This window comes from Notamacropus eugenii, chromosome 1 (assembly GCF_028372415.1).
Source record: "Notamacropus eugenii isolate mMacEug1 chromosome 1, mMacEug1.pri_v2, whole genome shotgun sequence".
Classification (NCBI taxonomy): Eukaryota; Metazoa; Chordata; class Mammalia; order Diprotodontia; family Macropodidae; genus Notamacropus; species Notamacropus eugenii.
This window is the reverse complement of record NC_092872.1, coordinates 392139912-392147924: the sequence shown is the minus strand read 5'-3', so window position 1 is coordinate 392147924 and position 8013 is coordinate 392139912. Positions and strand designations below refer to the sequence as shown.

The 8013-nt window shown below is 38.7% G+C and overlaps 1 pseudogene; it reads left to right on the top strand.

The window, feature by feature from the left end:
• Nucleotides 1–4891: 4891 nt before the first annotated feature.
• LOC140526075 (alpha-enolase pseudogene) lies at nt 4892–6194 on the top strand (annotated as a pseudogene).
• The last annotated feature ends 1819 nt before the right edge of the window (nt 6195–8013 follow it).

The window sequence follows — 8013 nt, the reverse complement described above, 5'->3', positions numbered from 1 at the left end:
TCATTTTAATCAAGCACATTCACTTAGTTCAGAGAAAATATAGAGAAATCAAAATCAACAGACAGATTGTATGACAATAGTTACCAGAGAGGGAAGCACTAACATTTGAGTTTTCAAAGCTGGGGGTGGGGTGGGGTGCTGCTTAGTGGCTGCCTAGAGTCTCATTTGGCACACAAAGCTTCTTCCAAAAACTAAGCCCCAAAGTGAAACCTCACCTCAGAGTATTTAAACATTATTTTTAGAGCCGGTGGTCATCACAACCCTTGAGAACCAGTACTTCATTAACAAAAGGTATGAGACTTCTTACAAATCTTAATCACATTATCCAATCTGAGGGACTTGATTATACTAAAACAAAAACAGCAAAAAATCCTACTTTGCTTACCATCACAGGCCACCAACCCAAGGTTAGGGTTCCATTGAGCTCCTCTCTCACCCAGGTCTGATAGACCATTTCTACTAACTTTCTAAATTGTCTTCAACATTTGTGGGTTGAGAACCCTGGAAACTGTGACAGTTGCCAGTGATTCAGTGCCCTGACACCTGCTCCAAGTCTGCAGTAGACTAGTCTATGCCCAACATGGGCCACACTGGGATGGGGTCCTCTCTTAGTCCAGTATGATAGATATTTCCTATCAACCTTCCAGGTTGTCTTAGGCTAAAAATTTGTTTTCCTCTGTGATTTTGTAGATCCTGCTGCACTAGAATTTGTTTAGAATCATTTTTTACAGGTACTTGGAAGGGTTTGGGAGAGACATCAAGCAAGTCTGTGCTTTTATGCTCTGCTTCTGATGCAATTTTTTTAAACAAAATACTATCGGTATCATGAGAACAATACATCACAAAGATTATACACTAGGACCAGGTGGCATTTCTTGTAGGAATGCAGGGTTGGTTCAATATTAAGAAAACTATCAACATAATACATAATATATCAATAACAAACCAACTATATTTATGATTGTCACAATAGATGCTGAAAAGTTTTGACAAAAAACAAAACAAATCAGGATTCTGCTTCCAGGAGCCAAGAAGGCAGAGTGATCAGTAATTGTTATCTACTTCCCCTTGTTGATCTTGATAAGTCCAGAGAATATCTCCCAGGGAAAAACCCTGAAAGAGAGGGAGAAGCAGAATGAGTAAATAGACTCTCAACATGTGAGGCTACAAAGATCGCTAAGGAGAGTTCCTCTTGGTGTGTCCAAAGATGACCAGTGCAGGATCAGAGCTGTCCCAGACAGCCCCACCTCAACAAAGCAGGAGAAGATCCTGAACCTCAGGGAGGTAAAGCCAGCAACTACCAATACCAGGACGTTAGATGTGCCTCAGCACCCCAGTGGAACCAAGAAGACACTAGCACAGACAGCTGAGCTTACTAGACTCTAGTTCAGCAGAGGAGCCTCCTAGCATCAATATCATCCTTCCCCCAAACTTAATGAGCTAGCTCCAGGGTAACTACAGGGAAACCCAAAAAGACCTCACATGTTCTGTGCTTTCAAGCACCAGCCAGCTCAGCACAAGGTAAGCAGTAGGATTTTAGTTTCTATCTGAAAGAACCAGAGGCCACAACACACAAAGTCTCACTTTTCAGGCATAAGAACTGTGGGACAGAGCTCCTTCTGTCACAGATGCAGAGATCAACTTCAAAAGTCAGAAAAAAGGTTATTATCATGAGTAAGAATCAAAGTAGAAAAGAAAATACCATAGAACCTTTCTATGGAAAAAGGACCAAAATACAAATATCAAAGAGCTCAGCACTGAGACTGTACTCTCATTTGAAACTTCATAAGGGGATACGAATGGGTCTAAAGCACAAAGAATCTTCTTGGAAGAGCTCTGGAAGGATTTCAAAAGCAAAACTAGAGACAAAGAAGAAAAATTGGCCTATGATTTAAAAAATATGAAAAAAAGAATTCATTGAAGAAAACAGCTCCTTAAAAAGGAAAATTGGACAAATGGAAAAGGAAGTACAAAACCTACTTGGTGAAAATAACTCTTTAAAAGGAACAATTGGAAATATGGAAAATGAGATGCAAAAGTCAACTGAAGAAAACAACCTGATAAAAAAATAGAATCAGGCAAGTAGAAGCTAATGAATATAAGAAACATCAAGAATCAGTCAAACAGAACCTAAAGAATGAAAAGATAGAAGAAAATGTGAAATATCTAAGTGGAGAAACAACTGACATGAAAAATAGATCCAGGAGAGAAAATCTAAGGATTTGTCTAAAAGAAAGCCATGATGAAAAAAAGAGCCTGGACAATATCACCCAAGAAAGCATCAAGGGAAATTGTCCAGAAGTCCTAGATCCAGAAGGCAAAATAGTCATCGAAAGAATGCACCATTCACTTCCTGAAAGGGGCTGCAAACTAAAGTCACTGAGGAATATCGTTGCCAAATTAGAGAACTATAAATTGAAGGAGACAATACTGCACGCTGCTAGAAGGAAACAATTCAAATATTGAGAAGCTATAGTCAGGATCACACAGGACCTTGTAGCTTCTACATTGAAAGACCAAAGGAACTGGAATACAATATTCCATAAGGCAAAGGAGCTGGGACTACAACCAAGGATTAATTACCCAGTAAAGCTGAGCATAATATTTCAAGCAAGGAGAAGGACATTCAATGAAATAAGGGATTTCCGGACTTTCCTGATGGAAAGGTCAGAACTCATTAGAACGCAGGTCTCACAAGAGGCATAAAAAGGTAAACAGGGGGGAAAATAACTTGTTACACAATATGGGTAAACAGTTTACATCCCTATAAGGGAAGATGATACTTGTTAATCTTGAAAACTGCGTATTTATTATGAAATGTAAAAGGGATGTACATAGATAGAGGAAGTGGGCATAAGTTAAATGATGTGATGAGAACAAATGTGATTTAAGAGTGCAAAGGGATTGTAATGGGAGATGTGAAAAAGAAGAGGCAGAAAAAAATAAATTCCACCACAGGGAGAGGCACAAAAATATATTACAGTAAAGGGTAAGTGTGGAGGAAGATGAATATTATTTGAGAGGTACTCTCATCTGATTGAATTCAAGAAGGGTACAACAAAGTCAGTTAAGTGCAGAAATACACTTGGCTCTATAGGCAGTAGGAGGGGAAGGAGGAAAGAAAAGGAAGGGGAGACTAAAAGGGAAGGAAGAAGTAGTAAAGGAAAGGGGGAATAAAAGGGAAGGGGGCTGAAAGAAGGGAGGGAAGTCTGAGGGATGCAGTGGTCAAAAATTAAAACTCTATTTGGTGGGGAAAGGAGAAGGGAGAACTGACAACATAAACAAGGGGAAAGGTGATGGAGGGAAACACACAAATAGTAATCATAACTGTGAATGGGAATGGGAAGAACTCTCCCATAAAACAGAGACAGATAGCAGAATGGACAAAAAAAAAACATAATCCAACAATAGATTGTTTACAAGAAACACATTTGAGATGGAAAGATACACATAAGGTAAAGGTAAAAGGTTGCATCAGAATATATTGTGCTTCATCTGATGTAAAAAAGCAGGGGTAGCAATCTGAATCTCAGGCAAAGCAAAAGCAGAAATAGATCTAATCAAAAGAGATAAGGCAGGAATTATACCCTGCTAAAAGTCACCATACACAATGAAACAATTTCATTACTACACGTCTATGCTCCAAGTAGTATAGAGTCCAAATTCTTAGAGGAAAAGTTAAGGGAGTTACAGGAAGAAACAGACAGCAAAACTATACTAGTGGGGAACCTCAGCCTCCCCCTCTCTGAACTTGATAACTCTAACCTCAAAATAATCAAGAAAGAAGTTAAGGAGGTGAATATATATCTGGGTGAGGGAGAAATGTCTCTGGAGAAAATTGAATGGGAATACAAAGGAATATCCCTTTTTCTTAGTGCTTCATGGCAAATAAACAAAAATTAACCATATACTAGGGCATAAAAACCTCAAATCCAGGAGCAAAAGGCAGAGACAGTCAATACATCCTTCTCAGACCATAATGCAATAAAGCCCATGAAAACATAAACCAAAAACTAATTGGAAATTAAACAATCTAATCCTAAAGAATGAGTGGGCTAAACACATCATAGAAACACTCAACAACTTCATTCAAGAGAATGACAATAATGAGACAACCCACCAAATTTTATGGGATACTGCAAAAGCAGTTTGTAGGGGAAGTTTTATATCTTTGAGCACCTACACGAATAAAATAGAGAAAGGGGAGATCAATGAATTAGGAATGCAACTGAAAAAGCTAGAAAAAGAACAAATTGAAAATCACCAAGTTAATACTAAATTAGAAATACTGAAAAGCAAAGGAGAGATTAAGGAAGTTAAGGAAACTATTGAACTGGTAAATAAAACTAGTAATTGGTTTTATGAAGAAACCAATGAAATCGTTAAAGCTTTTGGTCAATTTGATTTAACAAAAAGAAAGAAGAAAACCAAATTACCAGTATCAAAAATGATAAGGGTGAAGTCACCTTCTATGATGTGGAAATTTAAACATTATAATAAATTGCTTTGTCCAACTGTAGGCCCATAAAATCTACGATCTAAATGAAATGGATGGTTATTTTTAAAGATTTAATTTGCCCAGACTAACAGAAGAGGATGTTGAATACTTAAATAACCCCATCTCAGAAAAAGAAATTGAACAAACCATCAACAAACTTCAGGAAAAAATCTCCAGGATCAGATGGATTCACAAGTGAATTCTTTTGAGCATTTAAAGAACAGTTAATTCCAATATTGTATAGACTATTTGGGAAAAACAGGGAAGAATGAGTGCTCCCAAATTCTTTTAAAGATACAAATATGGCCATTTAACGCTCCCTCTTGGTGTAGGTAGACCCTTCGGCCTCTGTTCTCTGAACTCAGCAGAGGAAGCCCTATTCAGAAACTCAACATGTCTATTTACAAAATCCAGGCAAGAGAGATCTTTGACTCTTGTGGACACCCTTCTATTGAAGTTGATCTCTACACTGAAAAAGATCAGTTCCGCGTTGCTGTGCCCAGTAGTGCTTCTACTGGCATCGATAAAACCCTGGAGCTCCAAGACAATAATAAGACCCCCTACATGGGGAAAGGTGTCTCAAAAGCACTTGAGCACATCAATAAAACTATTGCCCCGACCCTGATTAGCAAGAAATTGAATGTGGTGGAGAGGAGAAAATCGACAAATTGATGATAGAGATGGATGGCACTGAAAACAAATCCAAACTTGGTGCAAATGCCATTTTGGGAGTGTCTCTGGCTGTTTGTAAGGCTGGAGCTGCTGAGAAAGGTGTCTCTCTGTACTGTCACATTGCTGACCTTACAGACAATGATGAAGTCATCCTGCCCATTCCAGCCTTCAACTTGATCAGTGATGGCTCCCATGCTGGTAACAAGTTGGCCATGCAGGAGTTCAAGATCCTCCCTGTTGGATTAGCAAACTTTAAGGAGGCCATGCGCATTGGAGCTGAGGTCTACTGCAACTTGAAGAATGTGATTAAGCAGAAATATGGGCAAGATGCCACCAACGTAGGGGATGAGAGTGGCTTTGCTCCTAACATCCTGGAGAGTAAAGATCTCTGGAAGTGCTAAAAAAAACTATTGGTAAGGCTGGGTATACTGATAGGGTAGTAATTGGCATGGCTGTTGCTGCCTTGGAATTCTTTCAATCTGGGAAATATGACTTAGACTTCAAGTGTCCTGATGATTCCAGAAGATATATCTCCCCTTCTGAGCTTGGGGACCTCTGCAAGAGCTTCATCAAGGATTATCCAGTGGTATCTATTGAAGATCCCTTTGACCAGGATAACTGGGAAGCATGGAAAAATTTCACTGCTACTGCTGGCATCCAGGTGGTAGGAGATGATCTCACAGTGACCACTCCCAAGTGAATTGAAAAGGCTGTGAATGAGAAGGCCTGAAATTGCCTCCCACTCAAAGTGAGCCAGATTGGCTCCGTGACTGAATCTCTCGAGGTATGCAAGCTGGCCCAATCCAAAGGGTGGGGATTAATGGTTTCCCATCGTTCTGGGGAGACTGAAGATACCTTCATTGCAGACCTGGTGGTGAGTCTCTGTATTGGGCAGATCAAGACTGGTGCCCCCTGCCGATCTGAGCGTCTGGCCAAGTATAACCATCTTCTCAGAATTGAGGAACAGCTGGGCAGCAAGGCTAAATTTGCTGGAAGGAACTTCAGAAACCCTCGGACCAAGTAGGCTCTGTGGCTAGGACGCCTAAGAGCTCACAGGCACCCGTCACCTCTATAGAAGTCTACTCCTGTCCTAAGAATGGGCAGCACCAAGTACTACATCAGTGTTGTTTTGGGGGCAGGGGCCTTGCTTAACTTCTCTCTCCCTTCAATCTTTCTGTGATGTTCTCACTGCTTTGTTAGAACTGTCAGAAGACCATTTATCATCTTGTGACTGGGATAGATTAACCTGTTCTCAAGCCCAACCCTGATGTTGATGTGTGGAGCCATGTACTTGTGATGCAGCCCGACAAGCCCACAGGACAAATCTTAGTGGCTTCTATTGGCAGAATAAAAATATTCAGTAACTCCACCTCCCCCAAGAAGATACAAAAATGGTTTTGATACCTAAGCCAGGAAAAGCCAAAACAGAGAAAGAAAATTATAGACCAATTTCACTACTGAATATAGATGTGAAAATTTTAAGTAAGATTTAGCAAAAAAAAAAAATACAGAAATTTATAACAAGAATAATGCATTATGATCAGGTAGGATTTATACTAGGAATGTAGTACTGGTTTAATGTTAGGAAAACTATTAACATTATTGATCATACCAACAATAAAACTAACAGAAACCAAATGATTATCTCCATAGATGCAGAAAAAGCTTTTGACGTAATACAACACAGATTTCAACTGAGAAGACTGGAGAACACAGGAAAAATGGAATTTCCCATAAAATAATAAGCAGTATCTGCCTAAAACCTTCAAGAAGCATCATATGCAATGGGGATAAGTTAGATGCATTTCCAGTAAGATCAGGGATGAAACAAGGAAATCCATTATCACCACTACTATTAATATGGTACAAGAAATGTTAGCTGCAGCAATAAGAGAAGAAAAAGAAATTGAAGGAATTAGAATAAGCAAAGAACAAACTAAGTTATCACTCTTTGCAGATGATGTGATGATACACTAGAGAATCTCAGAGATTCAAGTGAAAAATTACTTGAAATAGTAAACAACTTTGGCAAAGTTTCAAGTTACAAAATAAACCTATGCAAATCTTCTGCATTTCTGTATATTACTAACAAAGGCCAACAGCATGAAATAGAAAGAGAAATCTCATTTAAAGCTACAGTAGACACAATAAAATATTCAAGAGTCTGCCTGACAAAACAAACCCAGGGACTATATGAATACAATTACAAAACACTTTTCGCAAAAATAAACTCAGATCTAAGTGGAAAAATATCAGTTGCCTGTGGGTGGGCTGAGCCAATATAGAAAAATGATAATTCTCCCTAAATTAACTTACTTATTCAGTGCCATACTAATCAAACTATCAGATAATTATTTTTGTAGAGCTAGAAAAATAATATCAAAATTCATCTGGAAGAACAAAAGGTCCAGAATATCAAGGGAACTGATGAAAAGAAATGGTAGGGAAGGTGGCCTAGCTCTACCAGATCTCAAATTGTATTATAAGGAAGCAATTATCAAAACCACTTGGTACTGACTAAGAAACAGAAGGGTAGACCAGTGGAATAGGCTAGCTACCCAAAACACAACAGCCAATGGATATAGCAATTTACTGTTTGATAAACCCAAAGATTCCAGCTTCTGGGATAAGAACTCACAATTTGGTAAAAATTGCTGGGAAACTGTCTAATAGTATGGTGGAAACTAGGCATAGACCAATGTCTGACACCAAACACAAGAATAAAGTCCAAATGGGTACATGACCTAGGTATATAGACTGATACCATAAACAAATTAGGGGAGCAAGGAATAATGTCTTTATCAGATTTATGGAGAAGAGAAGAATTTTTGACTAAACAAGAG